The sequence below is a fragment of the Heptranchias perlo genome, unplaced genomic scaffold (genome assembly GCF_035084215.1).
Source record: "Heptranchias perlo isolate sHepPer1 unplaced genomic scaffold, sHepPer1.hap1 HAP1_SCAFFOLD_56, whole genome shotgun sequence".
Lineage (NCBI taxonomy): Eukaryota > Metazoa > Chordata > Chondrichthyes > Hexanchiformes > Hexanchidae > Heptranchias > Heptranchias perlo.
Window position 1 is genome coordinate 5,469,372 of NW_027139581.1, and position 26,144 is coordinate 5,495,515.

The window sequence follows — 26,144 nt, forward strand, 5'->3', positions numbered from 1 at the left end:
ATGGTTAACATTTAAGGAATGAAGGCATGAACTGCATCAATTATACATTCCTTTCTGGCGCAAAAACACAAAAGGAAAAGCGGCCCAACCATGGCTAACAAAAGAAATTAAGCATAATTTAAAATCCAAAGAGGAGTCATATAAAGTTGCCAGAAAATGTATCAAGACTGAGGATTGGGATCAGTTTATAATTCAGCAAAAAAGATTAAAAAGGGAAAATAGAGCATGAGAGTAAACTTGCAAGGAACATAAAAGCAAACTGTTAAAGCTTCTACAAGTATGTAAAAGAAAAAGATTAGTGAAGACAAATGTAGGTGCCTTACAGTCAGAAACGGGGAATTTATAATGGGGAACAAGGAAATGGCAGAGCAATTGAACAAATACTTTGGTTCTGTCTTCACGGAAGAGGACACAAACAACTTCCCAGATATGCTCGGGAACCAAGGGTCTCGTGAGAAGGAGGTGTTAAAGGAAATTAGTGTTTGTAAAAAATAGTGCTGGAGAAATTATTGGGACTGAAAGCCGATAAATCCCCACGGCCTGATAATCTGCATCCCAGAGTATTAAAATAGTTAGCTATGGAAATAGTGGATGCATTGGCTGTCATCTTCAAAAATTGCATAGATTTTGGAGAAATCCCTGCAGATTGGAGGGTGGCAAAGGTAATCACACTATTTAGAAAAGTGGGGGCGGGGGGGAGAGAGAAAACAGGGAACGACAGACCGGTTAGCCTAACATCAGTAGTAGGGAAAATGCTCGAGTCTGTTGTAAAATATATGATAACAGGACACTTCGAAAGTATCAATGGGATTAGACAAAGTCAACATGGATTTATGAAAGGGAAATCTTGTTTGACAAACCTACTGGAGGTTTTTGAGGGTGTAACTGGTAGGATAGATAAGGGGGAAACCAATGGATGTGGTGCATTATGATTTTCAGAAGGCCTTTGAGAAACTCCCACATAAGAGGTTCGTGTGCAAACTTAAAGCACAAGGGATTGGGGGTAACATACTGGCATGGATTGAAAATTGGTTAACAGATAGGAAACAGAGAGTAGGAATAAATGGGTCTTTTTCGGGGTTGCAGGTGGTAACGAGTGGGGTACCGCGAGGATCCGTTCTTTGGTCCCCTTATTTGGATGAGGCAACCAAATGTAATATTTCCAAGTTTGATGATGATACCAAACTGGGTGGGGTGGTGAGTTGTGACGATGATGCAAAGAGGCTTCAAGGCGATTTGGACAAGTTGATGGAGTGGGCAAATACATGGCAGATGCAGTATAACGTGGATAAATGTGAAGTTATCCACTTCGGATGGAAAAACAGAAAGGCAGAGTATTATTTAATTTGTGATAGATTGGGAAACGTTGATATAAAAAATGACCTGTGTGTCCTTGTACACCAATCACTGAAAGCAAGCATGCAGGTGCAGCAAGCAGTTAGGAAGGCGAATGGTATGTTGGCCTTCATTACAAGTGGATTTGAGTGCAGGAGAAAAGAAGTCTCACTGCAGTTATACAGGGCCTTGGTGAGACCACACCTGTTTGTGTGCAGTTTTGGCCTCCTTCCCTAAGAAAGGATATACTTGCCATGGAGGGAGTGAAGCGAAGTTTCACCAGATTGATTCTTGGTACAGCAGCGTTGTCGTATGAGGAGATATTGCGTCGACTAAGCCTGCATTCACTAGAGTTTAGAAGAATAAGAGGGGATCTCATTGAAACGTATAAAACTCTGACAGGGCAAGACAGGCTGGATGCAAGGAGGATGTTTACCCTGACTGGGGGGGTCCAGAACGAGGGGTCACAGGCTCGGAAACGGAGCAGGACATTTCGGACTGAGATGAGGAGAAATTTCTTCACTCACAGGGTGGTGAAGCAATGGAATTCTCGACCCAGAATGTCACTGAGTATATTTAAGAAGGACATTGAAAGATTTCTAGACACAGAAGGCATCAAGGGGTATGGGGAGAGAGCGAGAATATGGCATTGAGATAAAGAATCAGCCATAATCATATTGAATGGGAGAGCAGGCTCGAAGGACCGAATGGTCTACTTCTCCTCCTATTTTCTTTGTTTCCATGTTTCGATGTAAAAAGGAAGAGAGTAGCAAAAGTAAACGTTGGTCCCTTCCAGGCTGAGACAGGAGAAATTAAAATAGGTAATCAGAAAGTGGCAGATCCGTTAAACAAATATTTTTTTATCTGTTTTCAGAGTGGAAGACACAAAAAGCACAACAAGAATAATGGGGAACCAGTGGGTAAATGAGAGGAAGGAACTTAATACAATTAATATCACTGGATAAAAAGTACTGGACAAACTCATGGGACTAAAAGCCGACAAATCCCCTGAACCCGATGGCCAACATCCGTGGGTTCTAAAAGAGGTGGCTGCAGAGATGGTGGATGCATCGGTTATGACCTTCCCAAATTCTCTAGATTCTGGAATGGTCCCAGTGGATTGGAAGATAGCATATATTATCCCGCTGTTCAAGAAGGGAGGGGAGAGAAAACAAGGAACCGCACAGCAATTAGCCTGACCTCTGCCGTTGGGAAAATGCTGGAATCCATTATTAAGGAAGTGGTAACAGGGCACTTAGAACATCATAATATGATTAGGCAGAGTCAACATGGTTTTATGAAAGGGGAATCGTGTTTGTCAAATTTATTAGAGTTTTTTGAGGATGCAACTCGCAGGATCGATAACGGGGAACCAATGGATGTCCAATATTTGGATTTTCAAAAGACATTCGATAAGATGCCACATCAAAGTTTGTTGCACAATGTAAGCGTTCATGGAGTTGGGATAATCCATCAGCACGGATAGAGGATTGGTTAACGGACAGAAAATAGAGTACGGATAAATGGGTCATTTTCAGGTTGGCAGGCTGTAAGGAGTGGGGTACCGCAAGGATCGGTGCTTGGGCCTCAGCTATTTACAATCTATATCAATGACTTAGATGAACGGACCGAGTGTAATGTATCCAAGTTTGCTGATGATACAAAGCTAGGTGTGAAAGTAAGCTGTGAGGAGGACACAAAGAGTCTGCAAAGGGATATAGACAGGCTAAGTGAATGGGTAAGAAGGTGCCAGGTGGAGTATAATGTGGGGAATTGTGAGGTTTTACAATTCGGTATGAAGAATAGAATAGCAGAATATTTTTATATGTTGAGAAATTAGTAAAATTTGGTGTTCAGGGAGAATTGGGTGTCCTCGCACAAGAAACACAAAAAGTGATTATGCAGGTGCAGCAAGCAATGAGGAAGGCAAACGGCATGTTGGCGTTTATTGCAAGGGGGTTGGAGTACAACAGTAAGGAAGTCTTACTACAGTTGTATATGGCATTGGTGAGACCTCACCTGGAGTATTGCGCAGAGTTTTGGTCTCCTTATCTAAGGAAGGATATACTTGCCTCAGAGGCGGTGCAACGAAGGTTCACTCGATTAATTCCTGGGGTGAGAGGTTTGTCCTATGAAGAGAGGTTGAATAGAATGTGACTATACTTTCTGGAGTTTAGAAGAATGAGAGGTGATTTCATTGGAACATATAAGATTATGAGGGTGCTTGACAGGGTAGATGCCGAGAGGCTGATTTCTCTGGCTGGAGAGTCGAGAACTAGGGGGCATAGTCTCAGGGTAAGGGGTCGGCCATTTAAGACTGAGATGAGGAGGAATTTCTTCACGCAGAGGGTTGTCAATCTTTGGAATTCTCTATCGCAGAGGGCTGTGGATGCTGAGTCATTCAATATATTCAAGGCTGAGATCGATAATTTTTTGGACTCTCGGGGAATCAAGGGATATGGGGCTCGGAAGTGGAGTTTTGATCGAAGATCAGCCATGATCTTATTGAATGGCGGTGCAGGATCGAGGGGCCGTATGGCCTACTCCTGCTCCTATTTTATGTTCTTACGTTCCTATAATGCTCGATGCTATATTTAAAAAATTTAAAGAAGTGATTTGATTCCCAAACAGAATTAAAACAATGGGATTCTTGTCATTCTCCAGTGATTTGAACCGGCCATTCCATATCCAGACCCAGTGCTACCATGAGGCTATCAATGTGTGTTCATGGATTTCCAAGTGTCTTATATTTAATTCGTGTTGGAGAGAATGTTCCTGTCACGTTTTCAACATTGGAATCTGTGTATTCAGAGAGAAAAATCCACGCGGAAGACCAGGATTCAATTCCCCGGCTGGGAGGTTACACGTTTGCTGTCTTTAACAGATTCACTTTCATTTCTCCTGTAATTTATCTGCAATATTGGATGCGGAAAATACACTGAAAGACAAACTCGGACCATCCCACTTTCCACAATTTAATTTCACTGATATTCCAGCGATTTTAAAAGCTGCTCTCTGCCTCACCCTTCACCTCGATGTCAGAACCAACAGTTCATCTGTTTTTTGGTGGTCTTGATTGAGGGAGGATTATCATCCAGGTTTCGAAGCATGCGCACAACAAGGTCCCACAAACCGCAATGACAAAGTAACAGGTCCATCATGCCGATGGAAAACGAGTGGACCTGAGCAGTATGAAAGTGTAACGGGATTAAATTAAAGAGCTACCGGGAGTGGGGTTCACCCTGGTGTCACATAATTGGATCTCAGTCCTTAACCACTCGGTCTGGTGCTGAATGACACTTTATTTAACTTTCCACGGGCCACTGGTGAAAGAAGATGAACGACCACTTTTCCATCTCTTTGTTGGATCATGTCCAGAGTCAAATTATGTGAGGAACGCGGGAGAGAGTGAGGGAGAGAAAGAAAGAGACAGAAACCCATTCAGAAAAACGGAGAAAGTGTGAGGTGCGTGCGCACACACACACACACACGGAAATATGCACATCGGGTGACTCAAACATGCAGAGAGAGACAGATAATCGGTCATTTGGCACATTTTTGTTCTATTTCAATCGTAGATTCCGTGAAATCATGCAGATCAATTCCAATGAGCATACAACTCGAGGTGTTAAAAGCCGTGCATTTTTTATTCACGAAAGAATGAGTAATTCCACAAGAAGTTTGCTGCATGTTGAAACGCAGACAATGGGATCCGCAGTCGGCAAGATCCGAACCTGCGCGGAGAGATCCCAATGGATTTCTCGTCCATCGTCTGAACCCCTCGGGGAGACTCACCATTAAGTCAACTCAACGGTTAGAATGGCCGCGTGGTCAAGGCATTGGATTCAAAATCCATCTGATTCTGTAATTGGGATGTTTCGAATCCTATTTCTGTTACATTTTGATGCTGCTCATTGACACTCTTGTTCCATCTGCCTCATGCACCTGTCACTCTGTCATTGCTGTTTGTGGGAACCTGCTTTCCTCAAATTTCGAAACCTGGACGATAATCAACACCACCAAAAAGCAGATGAACTGGCCATCCTTTTCATTGCTGCATGTGAGATCTTTCTGGTAAACCTCCTCTGCGCCCTTTCCGATGCCTGACTCTCTCTGTCCCTCAACACCACACTAACGGGTGCCCGAATAACAGGCGAGGATACTCACCACGATACTAACGAGGAGCTGGTGTCGTCTGGTGATGAACATTCACCACAGGTTGCGTTGGACATTCTTCGAATTTCAGTGAATCTGTTGTCAGCATTTATTTGATGACAAAGAAAAGCGTAGTAGAAGTGACACTCAAGTATATTACACATAAAACTCAACTGTGGACGAACCAGGATGGCCGAGTGGTTAAGGCGTTGGATTTAAGATCCAATGGGTTTATACCCGCGTGGGTTCGAACCCCACTCCTGGTAGTTGTTATTTCCGTTACATTTTTTTGCTGCTCATTGACTCTCCTTCCATTTGCATCACAGAATCGTGGAAAGGTCACAGCACGGAAGGAGGCCTTTCGGCACATCAAGTCCGTGCCGGCTCGATGCAAGACTAATCCAGCTCGTCCCACTCCCTCTCCGTATCCCCGGAGCCCTGCATTTTTTTCCTTTCAAGTCCTTCTCCCGTTCCGTTTTGAAAGCCATGATTGAATCGACCTCCATCACCCCCTCGGGGTGCTGAATTAGCCCGGGTCTGCTCACAACTCTGCCTTTCATTTCTTGCTCATTATTGTGGTTCTGACATCGAGGTGACGCAGAGAGCAAGATTTAAAATCGCTGAAATATCAGTGAAATTATACTGTGGAAAGTGGGATTGTCCGAGTAAGTTTATTAGTGTTTATTCACACATCCAATGTTGGAGACAAATGAAAACGAAGGTTTTGAAGGCAGTAGAAATTCATTGTCCCACGTGGATTTGAATCGAGGTTTAATTGTCTGATAGCTGGTGTTATTCATCACGATACTAACGAGTGACTCGCCTGAGCACCCGATCCACCTGAGCGACGGCTGACACCTGTTCAAGTTCTGTGGCTCTGTGTTGCAGAGCGCTGGATTATTGCGATTTTAAGTGAGCAGCATCGCAATTTGAGCAAGTAGTCGTGGCCGAGTGGTTAAGGCGATGGACTAGAAATCCATTGGGGTCTCCCCGCGCAGGTTCGAATCCTGCCGGCTACGGCTCAGATTTTTCCTTTCATCCCTTTCATCTCTGCGTTTCAACCTCAGCGAGTGTGTGTAAAATGAAAATGCCAAAATCCATTATTAAGAAGTAGGAGCAGGACATTCGCGGACTCATAATACAATCTCGAATAGTCAACATGGTTTTATGAATGGGAAATCGTGTCTGACAATTTTATTCGAGTTTTTGAGGTGGTAACGAGCAGGGTGGATAAAGGGGAACCAATGGATGCAGTATATTTGGATTTCCAAAAGGCATTCGATAAGGTGCCACATAAAAGGTGGTATCCCTGCTGCTTGTTATTCTCCACGCTTGCACCCACCCGTGCCTTCTGCCGCTTCCTGCCACGCTGCAGCCACTGCTTCTGGCCTTTACCTCGCAGAGAATAACAGGCACAAGATAAGAGCTCATAGATTGAGGATTGGCGAACTAACAGAAAACAGAGAGTCGGGATGAAAGGGTCATTTTCAAAATGGCGATCTGTAACTGGTGGGTGCCGCAGGGATCAGTGCTGGGGTCTCAACTATTTACATTATATATCAATGACTTGGATGAAGGGACAGAGTGTATTGTGGCCAAATTTGCTGATGATACGAAGATAGGTGGAAAAGCAAGTTGCGAGGGTGACACAAAGTATCTGCAAAGGGATATTGACAGGTTAAGCGAATGGGCAAATATTTGTCAGATGGAATATAATGTTAGAAAATGTGAATTCACCCACTTTGGAAGGAAAAATATAAAAGCAAAATATTATTTAAATGGAGAAATACTACAAAATGCTGCGGTACAGAGGGATCTGGGTGTCCTCGTACATGATACGCAAAAAGTCAACATGCAGGTGCAGCAGGTAATCCAGAAGACAAACGGAACATTGGACTATTGAGAGAAAGACAGAGAAACGGACACTCACACAGAAAAGCTTAGAAAAAGTGAGACACACACACATTACACACAGAGACATGGTCGTTCTTGGTGCCCGTCTGTTGCAGAGCGATGGATCGTGGCAGTTTTAAGTGAGTAACATTGAGCTGAACTCAAGCAGTCGTGGCGGGGGTTGTTTAGGGAGATGGATAAAAAATTCACTGGGGTCTCCCCGTGCAGGTTCGAATTCCTGCCGACTATGGTTCACAACTTTCTTTTCAGACCCCTCACATCTGCGTTTCAACCTACATCTGTCTGTCAGTGTGTGTATCGGTGTGTGTGAGAGTCCGCATGTGTATCAGTGTCTGCTGTGTCAGTGTGTGTGTATTGTGTCTGTGTGTGTGTCTCACTTCGAGTCTATTATAAAGGATATGATAACAGGACACTTCGAAAGTATCAATGGGATTAGACAAAGTCAACATGGATTTACGAAAGGGAAATCTTGTTTGACAAACATACTGGAGGTTTTTGAGGGTGTAACTGGTAGGATAGATAAGGGGGAAACCAATTGATGTGGTGCATTATGATTTTCAGAAGGCCTTTGAGAAACTCCCACATAAAAGGTTCGTGTGCAAACTTAAAGCACAAGGGATTGGGGTTAATATACTGGCATGGATTGAAAATTGGTTAACAGACAGGAAACAGAGAGTAGGAATCAAAGGATCTTTTTCGGGGTTGCATGTGGTAACTAGTGGGCTACCGCAAGGATCTGCGCTTTGGCCCCCTGATTTGGATGAGGCAACCAAATGTAATATTTCCAAGTTTGCTGATGATACAAAACTAGGTGGGATGGTGAGTTGTGAGGATGATGCAAAGAGGCTTCAAGGCGATTTAGACAAGTTGATTGAGTGGGCAAATACATGGCAGGTGCAGTATAACGTGGATAAATGTGAAGTTATCCACTTCGGATGGAAAAACAGAAAGGCAGAGTATTATTTAACTTGTGATAGATTGGGAAACGTTGATGTAAAAAAGGACCTGGGTGTCCTTGTACACCAATCACTGAAAGCAAGCATGCAGGTGCAGCAAGCAGTTAGGAAGGCAAATGGTATGTTGGCCTTCATTGCAAGTGGATTTGAGTACAGGAGAAAATATGTCTCACTGCAGTTATACAGGGCCTTGGTGAGACCACACCTGTTTGTGTGCAGTTTTGGCCTCCTTACCTAAGAAAGGATAAACTTGGCATGGAGGGAGTGCAGCGAAGTTTCACCAGATTGATTCTTGGGATAGCAGCACTGTCGTATGAGGAGATATTCGGTCGACTAAGCCTGTATTCACTAGAGTTTAGAAGAATAAGAGGGGATCTCATTGAAACGTATAAAGCTCTGACAGGGCGAGACAGGCTGGATGCAAGGAGGATGTTTCCCCTGCGGGGGGGGGGGGTCCAGAACGAGGGGTCACAGGCTCGGAAACGGAGCAGGACATTTCGGACTGAGATGAGGAGACATTTCTTCATTCAGAGGGTGGTGAACCAATGGAATTCTCTACCCAGAAGGCTGTGGAGGCCATGTCACTGAGTATATTTAAGAAGGACATTGATAGATTTCTCGACACAGAAGTCGTCAAGTGGTATGGGGAGAGAGCGGGAATATGTTATTGAGATAAAGAATCAGCTATGATCATATTGAATGGCGGAGCAGGCTCGAAGGGCCGAAAGGCCTACTCCTGCTCCTATTTTCTTTGTTTCTATGTTTCGATGTAAAAAGGAAGAGAGCAGCAAAAGTAAACGTTGGCCTCTTAGACGCTGAGACAGGAGAAATTTTCATAGGTAATCAGGAAGTGGCAGATACGTTAAACAAATATTTGTTTCTCTGTTTTCACAGTGGAAGACACAAAAAGCAGAACAGAAATAATGGGGAACCAGGGGTAAATGAGAGGAAGGAACTTAATGCAATTCATATCGCTAGCGAAAAAGTACTGGACAATCTAATGGGACTAAAAGCCGACAAATCCCCTGAACCTGATGACCGACATCCGAGAGTTCTAAAAGAGGTGGCTGCAGAGATAGTGGATGCATCGGTTATGATCTTCCCAAATTCTCTAGATTCTGGAATTGTCCCAGTGATTGGAAGATAGCAAATGTTATCCCGCTATTCAAGAAGGGAGGGGGAGAGAAAACAGGGAGCTGCACGTCAATTAGCCTGACCTCTGCCGTCGGGAAAATGCTGGAATCCATTATTAAGGAAGTGGTAACATGGCACTAAGTACATCATAATATGATTAGGCAGAGTCATCATGGTTTTATGAAAGCGGAATCGTGTTTGACAAATTTATTCGAGTTTTTTGAGGATGCAACTAGCAGGATAGTTGAAGGGGAACCAATGGATGTCGTATATTTGGATTTTCAAAAGACATTCGGTTCATGGAGTTTGGGTAATCCATTAGCACGGATGGAGGATTGGTTGATGGACAGTAAAGAGTATAAGGATAAATGGGTCATTTTCAGGTTGGCAAGCTGTAACGAGTGGGGTGCCGCAAGGATCGGAGCTTGGGCCTCAGTTATTTACAATCTATATTCATGACTTAGATGCACGGACCGAGTGTAATGTATCCAAGTTTGCTGCTGATACAAAGCTAGGTGGGAAAGTAAGCTGAGAGGAGGACACAAAGTGTCTGCAAAGGGACATAGACAGGCTAAGTGAATGGGCAAGAAGGTAGCAGGTGGAGTAAAATGTGGGGAAATGTGAGGTTATTCACTTCGGTAGGAAGAATAGAAAATCAGAATATTTTTATATGGTGAGAAACTAGTAAAAGTTGGTGTTCAGGGAGAATTGGGTGTCCTCGTACAAGAAACACAAAAAAGTGATTGTGCAGGTGCAGCAAGCAATGAGGAAGGCAAACGGTATGTTGGCGTTTATTGCAAGGGGGTTGGAGTACAACAGTAAGGAAGTCTTACTACAGTTGTATAGGGCATTGGTGAGACCTCACCTGGAGTACTGCACAGAGTTTTGGTCTCCTTATCGAAGGAAGGATATACTTGCCTTTGAGGCGGTGCAACGAAGGTTCACTAAATTAATTCCTGGGGTGAGAGGTTTGTCCTATGAAGAGAGATTGAGTAGAATGGGACTATACTTTCTGGAGTTTAGAAGAATGTGGGGTGATTTCATTGGAACATATAAAATTATGAGGGTGCTTGACAGGGTACATGCCGAGAGGCTGATTTCTCTGGCTGGAGAGTCGAGAACTCGGGGGCAGAGTCTCAGGGTAAGGGGTCGGCCATTTAAGACTGAGATGAGGAGGAATTTCTTCACGCAGAGGGTTGTGAATCTTTGGAATTCTCTATCGCAGAGGGCTGTGTCATTCAATATATTCAAGGCTGAGATCGATAATTTTTTCGACTCTCGGGGAATCAAGGGATATGGGGATCGGGCGGGAAGTGGAGTTGAGGTCGAAGATCAGCCATGATCTTATTGAATGGCGGTGCAGGTTCGAGGGGCCGGATGGCCTACTCCTGCTCCTATTTTATGTTCTTATATTGCTCGATACTGTATTTTAGAAATTTAAAGAAGTGATTTGATTCCCAAACAGAATTAAAACGATGGGATTCTTGTCATTCTCCAGTGATTTGAACCGGCCATTCCATATCCAGACCCAGTGCGACCATGAGGCTATCAATGTGTGTTCATGGATTTCCAAGTGTGTTATATTTAATTCGAGTTGGAGAGAATGTTCCTGTCACTTTTTCAACATTGAAATCTGTGTATTCAGAGAGAAAAATCCACGCGGTAGACCGCGGTTCAATTCCCCGACGAGTAGGTTACACTTTTGCTGCCTTTAACAGATTCACTTTCATTTCTCTTGCAATTTATCTGCAATATTGAATGCGACAAATACACTGAAAAACAAACTCGGACCATCCCACTTTCCACAATTTAATTTCACTGATATTCCAGCGATTTTAAAAGCTGCTCTCTGCCTCACCCTTCACCTCGTTGTCAGAACCAAGAATTAATCTGTTTTTTGGTGGTGTTGTTTGAGGAAAGATTATCGTCCAGGTTTCCAGCCATGCGCAAAGCAAAGTCCCACAAACCGCAATTACAAAGTAACAGGTACATAATACAGATGGGAAACGAGTGGAACTTAGCAGTATGAAAGTGTAACAGGATTAAATTAAAGAGTTTCAATTGTTGCTTGTTATTGTGGTTCTGACAACAAATATCCCACATACAGCAATGAGAAGGATGGCCAGTTAATCTATTTTTTGGTGGTGTTGATTGAGGGAGGATTGTCGTCCAGGTTTTCAAAATGCGCACAGCAAGATCCCACAAACAGCAATGACAAAATAACAATTACATAATGCAGATGTAAAACGAGTGGAACCGAGCAGTATGAAAGTGTAACGGGATTAAATTAAAGAGCTACCGGGAGTGGGGTTCACCCGGGTGCAAAACAATTGAATCTTAAGTCCTTAACCACTCGGCCTGGTGCTTCATGACACTTTATTTAACTTTCCACGGGCCACTGGTGAAAGAAGACTGAGCGAACACTTTTCCATTTCTTTGTTGGATCATGTCCAGAGTAAAATTATGTGAGGAACGCGGGAGAGAGTGAGGGAGAGAAAGAAAGAGACAGAGACCCATTCAGAAAAACGGAGAAAATGTGAGGCCCCCACACACACGGACATGCGCAAATAGAGCGACTCAAACATACAGAGAGAGACAGACGATCGATAATTTGGCACATTTTTGTTCTATTTCTGTTGTAGATTTTGTGAAATCTTGCAGATCAATTCCAATGAGCATAAAACTCGAGGTGTTGAAAGCCGTGCATTTTTAATTCACTGAAGAATGAGTAATTCCACAAGAAGTTTGCTGCATGTTAAAATGCAGATAATGGGATCCCCAGTCGGCAGGATCCGAACCTGCGCGGAGAGATCCCAATAGATTTTTAGTCCATCGCCTGAACCACTCGGGGACACTCACCACCCTATAAACTCAGCGAGTTGGATGCCCGCGTGCTTAAGGCATTGGGTTCACAGTCCCATAGGTTTATACCCGCGTGGTTTCAAACCCCACTTCTGATATTGGTTATTTGCGGTGCATTTTGATGCTGCTCATTGACACGTCTGTTCAATCGGCCTTCTGCACCTTTTACTCCATCATTGCTGTTTGTGGGAACTTGCTGTCCGCAAATTTCGAAACCGAGACGATAATCAACAGCACCAAAAAGCCGATGAACTGGCCATCCATTTCATTGCTGTTTGTGAGATCTTTCTGGTGAACCTCCTCTGCGCCCTTTCCGATGCCTTTCTCTCTCTGTCTCTCCCTGTCCCTCACCACGACACTAACGAGGAACTGGCACAGGACGGAAAATGAAGCTTTTAAAGGCAGCAAAGTTTCCACTACCGGTCGGGAAATTGAACCGCGGGTGCAACGAATAACAGGCAAGGATGCTCACCACGATACGAACGAGGAGCTGGTGTCGTCTGGTGATGGACACGCACCATAGATGGCGTTAGACAGCCTTCAAATTTCAGTGAATCTATTTTAAACATTTATTTGATGACAATTAGTTTAACTTCCTCCTTCAACTCACACCACCAAAATGCAAATTAACTGGCCATTCATTTCACTGTTGTATGCGGGATCTTTCTGATAAACCTCCTCTGCGCCCTGATCAGGGCCTCTCTCAGGCTCCGTCTCTCTTCCTGTGTCTCGCTCTCTGTTTCCCTTTCTTTCTATTTCTCTCTCTATCTCTCTGTTTCGGGTTGCTGGATTAGCCCGGGTCTTCTCACAGCTCGATTCGACGTATTCATTACTTGCAAATTTTTGGGGTTCTGACAACGAGGTGAAGGGTGAGGCAGAGAGCAGGTTTTAAAATCGCTGGAATATCAGTGAAATTAAATTGTGGAAAGTGGGATGGTCCGAGTTCGACATTCAGTGTATTTTCCACATCAAATAGTGGAGATAAATTGCAAGATCAATGAAAGTGAAGCTTTTAAATGCAGCAGCACTGGAACCTCGACACAGGAGAATTTAACCTGGATCAACCGCTTGACAGACGGGGATACTCAGCACTGCACTAACGAGGAACTGGCGTGAGCGGGTGATGGACACTCCCCACAAATGGCGTGAGACACGCTTCAAATTTCAGTGAATCTGTTCCAACCATTCATTTCATGACAAAGAAAAGCGTAGAAGAAGTGACAGTCAGGTACATTACACATAGAACAAATTTGCGAATTGACCAGGATGGCCGAGAGGTTAAGGCGTTGGACTTAAGATCCAATGGGTTTATACCCGCGTGGGTTCGAACCCCACTCCTGGTATGTATTATTCTGTTGAATTTTGATACAGCTCATTGACTCTCTTTTTCCATTTGCATCACAGAATCACAGAAAGTTAACACCACGAAAGGAGGCCTTTACGCCCATCGAGTCCGTGCCGGCTCTATGCAAGACCAATCCAGCTGGTCCCACTCCCCAGCCCGATCCCCGTAGCGCTGCAATTTTTTCCTTTTAAGTACTTATCCTGTTCCGTTTTGAAAGTCATGATTGAATCTGCCCCCATCACCCCGTCGGGGTGCTGAATTAGCCCGGGTCTGTTCACAACGCGACTCTGCCTTTCATTTCTTGCTCATTATGGTGGTTCTGACATCGAGGTGACGCGGGGAGTGAGATTTAAAATCGCTGAAGTATCAGTGAAATTATTCTGTGGAAAGTGGGATTGTCTGAGTTATTTTATGTGTGTTTTTTCACACGTCCAATGTTGGAGATAAATGAAAACTTTAAAGGTAGAAGAAGTTCATCGTCCAGGTGTACTTGAAGCCAGGTCGACCAGGGATACCCACCACCAGACAAACGAGTGGCTGGCATGAACATCCGACGCCCTGAGCGACGGTTGATACCGATACCAGTTCCGTGACTCTGTGTTGCAGAGCGCTGGATTATTGCCATTTTAAGTGAGCAGCATTGGGTTTTAAACAAGTAGTCGTGGCCGAGTGGTTAAGGCGATGGACTAGAAATCCATTGGGGTCTCCCCGCGCAGGTTCGAATCCTGCCGACTACGGTTTAGATTTTTCTTTTCAGAGCTTTTATCTCTGCTTTTCAACCAATCCGAGTGTGTGTCAAATGAAAATGCGAGAATTCATTATTAAGAAGCAGTGGCAGGACATTCGCGGACTCACAATACAATCTAAAATAGTCAACATGGTTTTATGAATGGGAAATCGTGTCTGACAATTTTATTTGAGTTCTTTGAGGAAGTAACGAGCAGGGTGGATGAAGGGGAACCAATGGATGCAGTATATTTGGATTTACAAAAGGCATTCGATGAGATGCCACATAAAAGGTGATATCCCTGCTGCTTGTTATTCTCCACGCTTGCACACACCCGTGCCTTCTGCCGCTTCCAGCCACGCTGCAGCCACTGCTTCTGGCCTTTACCTCGCAGAGAAGAACAGGCACAAGATAAGAGCTCATGAATTGAGGATTGGCGAACGAACAGAAAACAGAGATTCGGGATAAAAGGGTCATTTTCAAAATGACAATCTATAACTAGTGGGGTCCCACACGGATCAGAGCTGGGGCCTCAACTATTTACAATATATTTCAATGACTTGGATGAAGAGACAGAGTGTATTGTGGCCAAATTTGCTGATGATACGAAAATAAGTGGAAAAACAAGTTGTGAGGGTGACACAAAGAATCTGCAAAGGGATATTGACAGGTTAAGGGAATGGGCAAAACATTGGCAGATGGAATATAATGTGGGAAAATGTAAATTCATCCACTTTGGAGGAAAAATAAAAAAGCAAAATATTGTTTGAATAGAGAAATACAACAAAATGCTGCAGTACAGAGGGATCTGGGTGTCCTCGTGCACGAAACACAAAACGTCAACACACAGGTGCAGCAGGTAATCCAGAAGGCAAACTGAATGTTGGACTATTGTGAGAAAGACAGAGAAACGGACACTCCCACTGAAAAGCTCAGAAAAAGTGAGACACACACACATTACACACAGAGCCATGGTCGTTCTTTGTGCCCGTCTGTTGCAGATTATCTATCTGTGTATCAGTGTCTGTTTGTACATGGCTGCGTGTGTGTAATGTGTCTGTGCGAGTGTGTCTCACAGCTGAGTGCAGTGGATACAACAAAAGCTACGGGCCCCGAAACATCCCGGCTCTCGTGCTGAAGACTTGTGCTCCAGAACTAGCGGCGCCTCCAGCCAAACTGTTCCAGTCCAGGTACAACACTGGCATCCACCCGACAATGTGGAAAGTTGCCCAGGTGAGTCCTGTCCATAAAAAGCAGGACACAACCAATCTGGCCAATTACCGCCCCATCAGTCTACTCTCAATCATCAACAAAGTGATGGAAGGTGTCGTCGACAGTGCTATTAAGCGGCACCTGCTCACCAATGCTCAGTTTGGGTTACGCCAGGACCATTCGGCTCCAGACCTCATTACAGCCTTTGTCCAAACATGGACAAAAGAGCTGAATTCCAGAGGTGGGGTGAGAGTGACTGCCCTTGACATCAAGGTTGCATTTGACCGAGTGTAGCACCAAGGAGCCCTCGTAAAATTGAAGTCAATGGGAATCAGGGTTAAAACTCTCCAGTGGCTGAAGACATACCGAGCACAAAGGAAGATGGTTAGTGGTTGCCAAAGGCCAATCATCTCAGCCCCAGGACACTGCTGCAGAAGTTCCTCAGGTCCATCCACCACCCTAAACATTCACTCCCTTCACCACCGGCGCACAGTGGCTGCAGTGTGTATCATCTACAGGATGCACTGCAGCAACTCGCCAAGGCATCTTCGACAGCATCTCCCAAACTCATGACCTCTACCACCTGGAAGGACAAGGGCAGCAGGCGCATGGGAACAACACCACCTGCACGTTCCCCTCCAAGTCACACACCATCCCGACTTGGAAATATATCGCCGTTCCTTCATCGTAGCTGGGTCAAAATCCTGGAACTCCCTTCCGAAGAGTACTGTGGGAGAACCTTCAACACACGGACTGCAGCGGTTCAAGAAGGCGGCTCACCAACACCTTCTCAAGGGCAATTAAGGATGGGCAATAAATGCTGGTCTCTCCAGCGACGCCCACATCCCATGAACGAATAAAATAAAACAACGCGACTGTTTATTTCATTTCTTGCTCATTATTGTGGTTCTGTTATCAAGGTGACGCAGAGAGGAAGGTTTAAAATCGCTGGAATGTCCGTGAAATTATATTGTGGAAAGTGGGATCGTCCGAGTCACTTTCTCAGTGTTTTTTCACGCATCCAATGTTTGAGATAAATTGCAAGAGAAATGAACGTGAAACTTTTAAATGCAGCGAAAGTGCAACCTCCCCGTTGGAGAATTGAACCCCCGGTCACTTGCGTGATAAGCGGTGATACTCACCAGTACACTAACGAAGAACTGGTGTGGGTCAGTAAAGGACACTCACCACAGATGGCGTTAAACATGCTTCAAATTTCAGTGAATCTATTCTAACCATTTATTTGATGACCTTTCGTCTCTGCGGTTCAATCTACACGTGTGTGTGTCTGTCAGTGTGTGTACCTGTGTGTGTGTGTGTGTGTGTGTTAGTATCTGTCTATGTATCAGTGTCTGCGTGTGTACATGGCTGTGTGTGTCTAAAATGAAAATGCTGGAATCCATTATTAAGGAAATTATCCTTCCTCCCTCAACTAACAAAACCAAAACGCAGATTAACTGGCCATCCATTTCATTGTTGTATGTGGGATCTTTCTGGTAAACCTCCACTTGCAAGAGGAATGAAAGTGAAGCTTTTAAAGGCAATAAAAATGTAACCTCCCGGTGGGGAAATTGAACCCTGGTTTCCAAGGGCCACTATTGAAAGAAGACTGACCTTTCACATTTCCATCTCTCTGTTCGTCAAGGTCCAGAATAAAGTGATGTGGGGAGAGCGGGAGGGAGTGACAGAGAAAGAAAGACAGAGAAAGAGAGACCCACTCAGAGAAGCTTAGAAAAATTGAGACACACACACACACACACATTTCGACACATTACACACGCAGGCATATATATATATATATATATATATATACACATACACACAGGCACATTACACACGCAGGCATACACACATATACAAACATTTTTATACTCGAATTTTTGGAGCAAAACCAGACGAAAGTTCAAGTTTATTGGAAAGCTTTGCGCACAAAGGGAGAGTGGGAAGCTTCCTCAAGCTCGCACCTCACTCTCAAAGAAACATCAGCACTAAACATACACACAGGCACATTACACAAAGAGGCATAATCGTTAAATCTCTCTCTCTCTCTCTCCCTCTAAGTTTCAATGTGTGTCTCACGATCAGTCTTTGTGTGTGTCTCTCTCTCTGTCTCTGTCTCTCTGTCGCTCTCTCTCTGTCTCTTTGTCTCTCCCCTCCCTCTCTCTAATACCCGCAGATCTGAGAATCACAGGGTCAAAGAAGGAAACAGATCGGAACACATTTGTGCTCTGCAACAGGCGGGCCCCAAGAATTCAGTCCCCAAACAGTCTCCGCTCAATAATATTCTGAAAGTGACAATCACCTGTTTCATTCTTTTTCTGTTCTATTTTTCTCTGTCGTTTTTGAAGAAGAAGCGAGGCAAACAAGTAAAATTTGTAATTGGCGTCTTAAAAATGCTTCCTCCCCGTCGGGGAGCTAAATCCCTGGCTGAGGGGGGATATCTCACCACGATGGAGAATATCCAATTGGAAATGATTTTTCCGAAGCCTTTTAATCGCCCCACGTCCCCGTGTCTCGCCATCTCAGGGAAGAGGTCAAAGTCGCCAGAAAAACTTTGACCATTTAACGATTCAACCGGAGCCGTTTTCCTGGGAGTCGGTTTTGAAACAGGACACAGGCTCAATGTGTTCCAACATGTTTCCTTCTTTGACCCTGTGATTCTCAAATCTGCGGGTATCAGACAGATGGAGGGAGAGAGACTGACACAGACTCAGACAGACCGAGAGAGTCTCTTTCTGTCCCAGTGTCTCTCTCTCTTTCTGAGTGTCTCTCTTTATCACTCTTTTCCTCGCACCCCACATCACTTTATTCTGGATCTTAACAAACAGAGAGATGGAAATGTGAACGGTGAGTCTTCTTTCAACAGTGGCCCGTGGAAAGTTGAACAAACTGTCATCAATTCGGTCATTTCGTTAAAATTTATAGCCTGAAGCAGGTGCGGACGGGGATCGAACCCGCGCTCTTCGGTTTACGAGACCGACGCCTTTCCACTTGGCCACCGCACCTCATAAGCCAAACGCGGATGATAATGTTCTTCAGCGGGTGAAGTCATGTCAACAGGTTTTTGCAACTGATTGCGACAATCGACTGATTGAGGAATCATGGATTTCAACTCATCCGCCTGAACTAATAATTTCATCACAGTTTATTTAACGGGCAATTGTGGAAAGAGTCAAAGAGAGAGAGAGATAGAAAGAGAGAGAGAGAGAGAGAGACAGATAGAGAGAGAGAGATGGACAGATGGAGAGATAGACACAGATGGAGACAATGGAGCGGGGCGGAGCGGGGGGGGGGGCGGAGAGAGAGACCTTAATAGAGTTTAAAATTGCTGGAATATCAGTGAAATTAATTTGTCCAAACTGGGATGATCCGAGTTAGACTTTCAATGTATTTTCCACATCAAATATTGGAAATACATTTCTTTCTGTTCGTTTCTCTCTCTCTCTCTCTCCCTCTCTGTTTCGAGCGGCTGAATTAGCCCGGGTCTGCTCACAGCTCGATTCTGCGTATTCATAACTTGCACATTATTCGGGTTCTGAAATCGAGGTGAAGAGTGAGGCAGAGAGCAGGTTTTAAAATCGCTGGAATATCAGTGAAATTAAATTGTGCAAAGTGGGATGGTCCGAGTTCGACTTTCAGTGTATTTTCCACATCTAATATTGGAGATCAATTGCAAGTGAAAGTTTTTCGGACGGAGGGAGGTGTACAGTGGTGTTTCCCTTTAGGTCGGTATTGGGACCACTGCTTTTTTGATATATATGAATGACATGGACTTGGGTGCACAGGGCAAAATGTTAAAAATTGCAGATGACACAAAACTTGGAAGTGTAGTGAACAAATATATATTCCTTAAGGCACAAAAACCCAACAGGAAAAGTCGTCCAACCGTGGCTAACAAGATAAATTAAAGATAGTATTAAATCAAAGGAAGAGGCAATAAAGTTGCCAGAAAAAGCAGTAAGCCTGAGGATTGGGAGCATTTTAGAATTCAACAAAGGAGGACCATCACCCAGAGCCCTGTGAGAGTCTGAATTCATCAGCCCACAGATACACCCACACCCAGTGCCATGTGAGAGTCTGAATTCATCAGCCCACTGATATACCATCACCCAGAGCCCTGTGAGTGTCTGAATTCATCAGCCCACAGATACACCCTCACCCAGAGCCCTGTGAGTGTCTGAATTCATCAGCCCACAGATACACCCTCACCCAGAGCCCTGTGAGAGTCTGAATTCATCAGCCCACAGATATACCATCACCCAGAGCCCTGTGAGTGTCTGAATTCATCAGCCCACAGAGACACCATCACTCAGAGCCCTATGAGAGTCTGAATTCATCAGATCACAGAGACACCATCACCCAGAGCACTGCGAGAGTGAATTCATGAGGTCACGGGCGCGATATTCCGCAGGGTTTCCCAGTTCATCAACCTTGACATGTCCCCAGATCGACAAAGGAATCGGTCTACCGTGTTCCACAGGATTGCTGGATTCCGCAAATGGAGAGGCCTACCGTGTTCCACAGGATCGCTGGATTCCGCAAATGGAGAGGTCTACCGTGTTCCACAGGATCGCTGGATTCCGCAAATGGAGAGGTCTACCGTGTTCCACAGGATCGCTGGATTCCCCAAAGGGAGAGGTCTACCTTGTTCCACAGGATCGCTGGATTCCCCAAAGGGAGAGATCTACCATGTTCCACAGGATCGCTGGATTCCCCAAAGGGAGCGGTCTACCGTGTTCCCCAGGATCGCTGGATTCCCCAAAGGGAGAGGTCTACCGTGTTCCCCAGGATCGCTGGATTCCGCAAATGGAGAGATCTACCATGTTCCACAGGATCGCTGGATTCCGCAAATGGAGAGGTCTACCGTGTTCCCCAGGATCGCTGGATTCCGCAAATGGAGAGGTCTACCGTGTTCCCCAGGATCGCTGGATTCCGCAAATGGAGAGATCTACCATGTTCCACAGGATCGCTGGATTCCCCAAATGGAGCGGTCTACCGTGTTCCCCAGGATCGCTGGATTCCGCAAATGGAGATGTACACCGTGTTCCCCAGGATCGCTGGATTCCGCAAATGGAGAGATCGACAGTGTTCCACAGGATCGCTGGATTCCCCAGAGCTCAGGGTGCTGTCGATGGTACCCATGTGATGTGGAAGGCACCCAATGAGGCACCTGTCACTAACATCAACAGGAAGGGGTTCAATTGGTTCAATGTGAGGATCCTTTGCGATGCCGACCTGTGGATCATGAGTGTAAATACAGATCACAAGGGAAGTGCCCATGATGCCTTCGTCCTTCGCCACTCAGACTTGCAATGATACCTTCACCGGAGAGCAGCAAGGATCTGGATGGATATCAGGTGACAAGGGATACCAGCTGAAGCCGTGGCTGATGACACCCTGCCACAGGACCAATAGTCCAGCTCAGGAGAGGAACAACCGTGCCCAAGTGTGCTCGCGCCAAGTCATGGAGAAGAGAATCGGGGAGCTGAAATCACGCTTTCAATACTTGGACAGGTCGGGGGATCTTTGCCGTACTCACCTGTCAAGGTGACCAGGGTTGTGGTTGTCTGATGCGCATTGCACAACTTTACACTGCGGGAAGGACTGACCTTTGACCAGGAAGACGAGATGCCGCTGGGAATGGACGAGATGCAGGATGACAACTCGGATGTTGCTGTGGCCTTGTTTGGTGCCGACACTCCCACCCCCGAGGAAACCGTCGCTGCAGGGGACAGGACAGCGAGAGAGCACCCAGTGGCTGATGCTTTTAGACATCGATGAAAATGGGTAATTGTCTCCCCGCCCCCTCCCGGGAAAGCAGATAACAGGACAAGCAAGATTGAAAGTGAAACAGTGAGCTTTAATTGCAGCATCAAAAAATTAGTGCAAAACGTTACATTAACATTTTGAAGTCGTTAGTTATTGCAAAACTTTATTGTGCACATTGAGGTGTGTAGTGCAAAACTTTGAATAAAAATTACGTTTACTTATTAATTTTTTTGATTGAAAGCATTTGTGATGTTAACATGGTTAAGATTCAGAAAATCTTCGAACAATTACAAATGACTTCTGACTAAGATTGAAGGGCAGCAGCAGCAGCAACAAAAAATATCACACAAACAATCAGGAGCGATTCATTACATAATAAAATATCAACAAGCGAATAAAAACAAACAACCAAAACATCAACCGAACAAACAGCAATAAGATTTACAGACGCCCCCTTGCGGCATGCTCGAGGGTCGCTGTGACACTCGGAACAAGAGAAGGTGAACTCTGTGCGAAAGGAGCATCCGATTTCCTCGTGGCCCCCATCCCTCCCTGTGATCGAGCCCCTCTTCAGCCAAGGGCACGAAATCTGTGTCTTACAAAATGGCTGTAATCAGGGAGTTCGGAGCTGGGGTGCTGCTGTTCCATGGGGACATGAATAAAAGTAGCGTCAGGTGCAGGAATAGCTCCTGGCTCTTGGGCCTGTACTCTGTCTGCGGCAGGAAGTGGCACGGGGTGTGTCACGGGCTTCAGGTGCAGCACAGCGGTACTCGCATTCAACTCCATGAAATGTACGAGAGCCTGGTGAATATTTGTCAGCTGGGCAATGTTCTGTCCAGTATGGGCCAGCTGGGCAATGTTCTGTCCAGTATGGGCCAGCTGGGCAATGTTCTGTCCAGTATGGGCCAGCTGGGCAATGTTCTGTCCAGTATGGGCCAGCTGGGCAATGTTCTGTCGAGTATGGGCCAGCTGGGCAATGTTCTGTCCAGTATGGGCCAGCTGGGCAATGTTCTGTCCAGTATGGGCCAGTTGGGCAATGTTCTGTCCAGTATGGGCCAGCTGGGCAATGTTCTGTCCAGTATGGGCCAGCTGGGCAATGTTCTGGCCAGTATGGGCCAGCTGGGCAATGTTCTGTCGAGTATGGGCCAGCTGGGCAATGTTCTGTCCAGTATGGGCCAGATGGGCAATGTTCTGTCCAGTATGGGCCAGCTTGACAATGTTCTGTCCAGTATTGTCCAGCTGGGCAATGTTCTGTCCAGTATGGGCCAGCTGGACAATGTTCTGTCTAGTATGGGCCAGCTTGACACGAATGTTGTGTCCAGCATCCTTGATCTCCTGTCTCATCGAGACGAAACAGTCATGGTAATTGTCGCTCTCATCAGCCGTCAATCGTCTCACTTGTTGACCGTTGATGTCCTCTCCCAATTCATCATGCACATGGGGGCGAGGGGGGAGGGGGATGACGTCTACGTCGCCTCACGGGGGACTGGGGCACATCTACCCCAACTCGCATCGGTTCCTCACACCCCGACAGGTCGGACTCAGCTGACGGCTGCCTGTGAGAGGGGGATTGTGTGTTTCTCGCACAGAGCCAGAGGGGCCTGGGGTTGGAGAGGCGGTGAGGTGAGGCTCATCATAGTAAAGCGCTCCCCCCACATCAACACCCTGAGGGTGGCAGGTGGGGTCAGGAGCTGAAACACCATCACCCTCGGCAGCTCAAACACCATCACTCTCTGCAGCCCAAACACCATCACTCTCTGCAGCCCAAACACCATCGCTCTCTGCAGCACAAACACCATCACTCTCTGCAGCCCAAACACCATCACCCTCTGCAGCACAAACACCATCACCCTCTGCAGCACAAACACCATCACTCTCTGCAGCAAAAACAACATCACTCTCTGGAGCACAAACACCATCACGCTCTGCCGCCGCCGACTCACCACCTTCTGCAGCCCGAGTGTCCTCAGACGGCTGTGAACCTGTGGGAAGGAAGAACAAAATGTTCCACTGGTGAAGCATGTTCATCGGTCACATCACAGACGCCCACACGCTGCACGAGCATGGTCAGACTCTAATCTCCTTTTCCCATCCTTCAGACAACACGCAGGTTTTAAACATGCAGCTGGCCAATAGAGGAATGTGAAACTCACCTTTCCTCGCTCCAGTGTCTGATCGGTCACCAGGCACTAAACTGGAAGTGTTGCCCTGCAGCTGAGTGGCCCTTTCTTCATGCTCGGTCATCTCCCTCATAAAGGCTGAACCGCCGCCGCTCTTCGACCTCTCACGGTTAGTAAAAGCCATTTTACTCTACAGGACATTTAACAATAAAAATCAGTTTGTGCTTGTTTGTGTGAGAGAGATAAGTTGGGGGTTTGGAGACGGGGTCTAATTCACTAATTTTAATTCAACACCTCAAATCTCTGGAGTTGGGATAAGAGATCTCTCAAAGCATTTAGTGAGACCCGTCCACAATGGTAACTGAGTTTTACGACAAGTTGCCATGAGATTGAACCTTGACCACACCACCCAGAAACAACCTGTGTTTATGCATTCGTTAAACTCAGCTCATTTAAATCTGAACTTTTGAATTTCAAAAACTCTCTATACATCCTGGCCGACTGCATTAAATCATTGATTATTTGCGGCCCTGTTCCGCTCTCCGTGACACGGTGCTGTTTGTGCTCAGAACCTGTGCCACCTCCTTCCACACCAACACGCTAACTTTCTGTGCCGCCCGAGACTTCCGTTCCCCAGAAGCCGCCGAAGCCTCACCTCAACCTCATTGAGGAGTGTGTAGAGGTCTTCATCACAACATTTGTTTCACCTCTTCTCATTCATCTTTTGCTGTTCCATCATTTTTCTCAGTGTAAAAACAGCCTTTTCAAAAACAGTTCATTTTATTTTACACTCCTTTTTAAAGACTGTTTATTTAAGTTTGTGATGTTAACATGGTTTATATTCAGAAAATCTTCGAACAATTACAAATGACTTCTGACTAAGATTGAAGGGCAGCAGCAGCAGCAACAAAAAATATCACACAATCAGGAGCGATTCATTACATAATAAAATATCAACAAGCGAATAAAAACAAACAACCAAAACATCAACCGAACAAACAGCAATAAGATTTACAGACGCCCCCTTGCGGCATGCTCGAGGGTCGCTGTGACACTCGGAACAAGAGAAGGTGAACTCTGTGCGAAAGGAGCATCCGATTTCCTCGTGGTCCCCATCCCTCCCTGTGATCGAGCCCCTCTTTAGCCAAGGGCACGAAATATGTGTCTTACAAAATGGCTGTAATCAGGGAGTTCGGAGCTGGAGTGCTGCTGTTCCATGGGGACATGAATAAAAGTAGCGTCAGGTGCAGGAATAGCTCCTGGCTCTTGGGCCTGTACTCTGTCTGCGGCAGGAAGTGGCACGGGGTGTGTCACGGGCTTCAGGTGCAGCACAGCCGTACTCGCATTCAACGCCATGAAATGTACGAGAGCCTGGTGAATATTTGTCAGCTGGGCAATGTTCTGTCCAGTATGGGCCAGCTGGGCAATGTTCTGTCCAGTATGGGCCAGCTGGGCAATGTTCTGTCGATTATGGGCCAGCTGGACAATGTTCTGTCCAGTATGGGCCAGCTTGACACGAATGTTGTGTCCAGCATCCTTGATCTCCTGTCTCATCGAGACGAAACAGTCATGGTAATTGTCGCTCTCATCAGCCGTCAATCGTCTCACTTGTTGACCGTTGATGTCCTCTCCCAATTCATCATGCACATGGGGGGGAGGGGGAGGGGGATGACGTCTACGTCGCCTCACGGGGGACTGGGGCGCATCGACCCCAACTCGCATCGGTTCCTCACACCCCGACAGGTCGGACTCAGCTGAGGGCTGCCAGTGAGAGGGAGATTGTGTGTTTCTCGCACAGAGCCAGAGGGGCCTGGAGTTGGAGAGGCGGTGAGGTGAGGCTCCTCATAGTAAAGCGCTCCCCCCACATCAACACCCTGACGGTGGCAGGTGGGGTCAGGAGCTGAAACACCATCACCCTCTGCAGCACAAAAACCATCACTCTCTGCAGCCCAAACACCATCACTCTCTGCAGCCCAAACACCATCACTCTCTGCAGCCCAAACACCATCACTCTCTGCAGCACAAACACCATCACCATCTGCAACACAAACACCATCGCTCTCTGCAGCACAAACACCATCACTCTCTGCAGCCCAAGCACCATCACCCTCTGCAGCCCAAGCACCATCACCCTCTGCAGCACAAACACCATCACTCTCTGCAGCCCAAGCACCATCACTCTCTGCAGCCCAAGCACCATCACTCTCTGCAGACCGAACACCATCACTCTCTGCAGCCCAAACACCATCACCCTCTGCAGCCCAAACACCTTCACCCATCTGCAGCAAGAACACCATCACTCTCTGCAGCCCAAACACAATCACCCTCTGCAGCCCAAACACCATCACCCTCTGCAGCCCAAACACCATCACTCTCTGCAGCACAAACACCATCACTCTCTGCAGCCCAAACACCATCACCCTCTGCAGCTCAAACACCATCACTCTCTGCAGCACAAACACCATCACCCTCTGCAGCCCAAACACCATCACCCTCTGCAGCACAAACACCTTCACCCTCTGCAGCCCAAACACCATCACTCTCTGCAGCCCAAACACCATCACCCTCTGCAGCCCAAACACCATCACTCTCTGCAGCCCAAACACCATCACTCT

At 46.1% G+C, this 26,144-nt stretch overlaps 5 non-coding genes across 5 annotated transcripts; 4 read left to right on the top strand and 1 right to left on the bottom strand.

Annotated features, from left to right (window-relative positions):
- The first annotated feature begins 5,673 nt into the window (after positions 1-5,673).
- trnal-uaa (transfer RNA leucine (anticodon UAA)) lies at positions 5,674-5,756 on the top strand. Its single transcript has one exon. It is a non-coding gene; the product is annotated as a tRNA-Leu (tRNA).
- Positions 5,757-6,427: 671 nt separating this feature from the next.
- trnas-aga (transfer RNA serine (anticodon AGA)) lies at positions 6,428-6,509 on the top strand. The gene has a single exon. It is a non-coding gene; the product is annotated as a tRNA-Ser (tRNA).
- A 7,107-nt stretch (positions 6,510-13,616) lies between these two features.
- trnal-uaa (transfer RNA leucine (anticodon UAA)) lies at positions 13,617-13,699 on the top strand. The gene has a single exon. It is a non-coding gene; the product is annotated as a tRNA-Leu (tRNA).
- Positions 13,700-14,356: 657 nt separating this feature from the next.
- trnas-aga (transfer RNA serine (anticodon AGA)) lies at positions 14,357-14,438 on the top strand. Its single transcript has one exon. It is a non-coding gene; the product is annotated as a tRNA-Ser (tRNA).
- A 4,135-nt stretch (positions 14,439-18,573) lies between these two features.
- On the bottom strand, positions 18,574-18,645 carry trnat-cgu (transfer RNA threonine (anticodon CGU)). Its single transcript has one exon. It is a non-coding gene; the product is annotated as a tRNA-Thr (tRNA).
- Between the last annotated feature and the right edge of the window lie 7,499 nt (positions 18,646-26,144).